The sequence below is a fragment of the Lonchura striata genome, chromosome 4, assembly GCF_050655825.1.
Source record: "Lonchura striata isolate lonStrDom1 chromosome 4, ASM5065582v1, whole genome shotgun sequence".
Taxonomy (NCBI): domain Eukaryota; kingdom Metazoa; phylum Chordata; class Aves; order Passeriformes; family Estrildidae; genus Lonchura; species Lonchura striata.
In genome coordinates this window covers 66,950,725-66,952,942 of record NC_140706.1, presented here as the reverse complement: position 1 = coordinate 66,952,942, position 2,218 = coordinate 66,950,725, and the positions used below count along the sequence as shown (strand labels likewise).

Below are 2,218 nucleotides of genomic sequence, written 5' to 3'. Positions count from 1 at the left end.
TGTTTTAAAAATTTCCTCAATGTTTTAGCTGTGAGGCGAGGCAGAGCATTGAAATTGTCAGGGATATATCATATTTTGCATACACATGCCCATGGTTTTCTTTAGGGTAACTAAAAGGTCAGAGAAGATGCTGCAGGAAGACTTTCAAACAACAATAAATATGGAAGTTGTTCCAGAGGGTGGGACTCGTTTTCTGTTTATCTGGTACTAGAGACACTTTTGTGGGTATGTAATTTGTAAGTATTATAAAATGATGGAATCATAATGGCCTTATCCATCTCCTACCAAGAAATAAGCAGCACTAATAAACTTAATCCTCAACACACAGTATTTCCAAGGGCTGGTTCAGAAAATATAAACACATTAAAGTATAGCCAGAAACCTAATCTGCTCAGCAATCACAGATTTCTCAGTTGTGTGTTGAAGACATAGCAACCCAAATTACCCTCTATTTATTTCAAGTCATACCCTTTTCCCAGCTGTATTTTTAGACAACTTCACACTAGTCGTACAAGAGCTTGTTCCAGACAAGGATTTAACTTGGGTTTATGTTAACATATAATTTGTAAAAGTTTGTAATAAACATCCTTCGCTGAGACTGGCAGAAGCTGTAGGAAGGAAAACACCACCACTACTATGGCTACTTGCTTTGATTCAAACCTCATCGTGTGATGTTTGTTATGAGAGCTCCAAAACTGCACAGAAGTGATGAATTGTCATGTCACTAAGACCAGAATTTCCAAAGCAGCCTCATCTTTTTAGATTTTTGACTTCCAACATAAATATTCACCAGAGGCTGGCTGTTGGATCGGGAAGTGTGCTAGCAGACTTTCATTCAGATAGCAAGAAATATATTCAAGACCTTAGGCCTGAGCTGGCATCCCGTAATGCACTCCCTGAAGCTGATGAAATTTTAGGGTGTGCAGGAAGTGCCAGCTGAAATCTTGCAAGGAAACACTTAGTGAATATTTATGTAGATATGGTAAACAGAAAAGGAAAGTGCCAGTATGCACAGACTGCTGGTCAGTCTGAAACTGCTGCTCTTCACAGGCCAGTTTTTATATCCTTCAGAAAAACAGGACCGTCATTATTTTTCCAATGCTGAGTGAGTTTCCCCTCTGTTAGTCACACAGAGTAAAAGCAGGTCTGTAATCTCAGTTCAGCTGCATTTGGAAACAAGTCTTGTTCGTAAGGATGGAAGAAAACCAGGCAGGAATCTATTTCTCTGCAGAGGCATTCAGTTTTTCCATGGTGTTTTCTCCACACTGACCAGATTCTATGCACTGGGTAAAGTTTTGGACTCCTTCAAAATGTCAGTTTATCATTGATACATTTCAGGATGCATCAATGACTTTGAAAGGGTGTTCTAGAAACTGCTGTGATATTGCAGTCTGTGTGAGTTGTGTTTTACTATTTAAATAATGTGGTTGTTCTGGTCAAAATTGTTTGTGATGCTGTTTGAGACACTGAGCAAGGTTGTAATGGGAAAATCCATTTCTCTGAAATGCCAGCACTTTAAATAATTTGAAGTTATTCTTCCTGTTCTACCAAAAGGAAGTTTAATCTATTACTTATCTGTCCAGGCAGCTATGTTGAAATACCACGTTCAAAGGTATTGGACTGTCTTGAAATAAGAGGGGAAAAAAGTTGTTGAAATAAATTAAATAAATATTTCCATATAATAAAAGGTGGCAATTTAATAATTAGTGCAAAGCCTTGTGTTTAAAGATTTTTCATAATATGGCATATGAATAATGAAAACACAAGGTTATTTATTCAGCATATAAAAACCAATTTTAGAGGAATAACAGATGGTGAGTGCCAGAGCCAGAAGAGAGTGAATATTTTTTAAAAGCTTTGTGATCATGCAATTGAATGAATTAAATATGAGAATTCACAAAAATTCAGTCAGGTGAGTTAGGTTCTATTCTCATTGCCAGTGGATAGATAAAGACCTTTCTGTTTCTCTACATGTACACACATTTATTAATGCTGGAATTAACAGCATCACAACGAGTCTCAAACTTCAACGTGACTTAAAATTATCAGTTCCACATAACAAAGTCTTTATGTGGGGAAACCAAATAGCAGAAATCATTCCAAATAGCTCAAAAAAGATGAGTACTACCTTGTTAAGATTTGTTTCATAAGCATGTCAGGAAGAAGAGTGGGAAGATGAGTGGGGGAAGAAGAGGGAATGACTGATCTTTCCATTATT

At 36.9% G+C, this 2,218-nt stretch overlaps 1 long non-coding RNA gene across 1 annotated transcript in view; it reads left to right on the top strand.

Annotated features, from left to right (window-relative positions):
* Window positions 1-2,218, top strand: part of LOC144246137 (uncharacterized) — a 207,838-nt gene that overhangs the window by 184,756 nt on the left and 20,864 nt on the right. The window lies entirely within an intron of this gene.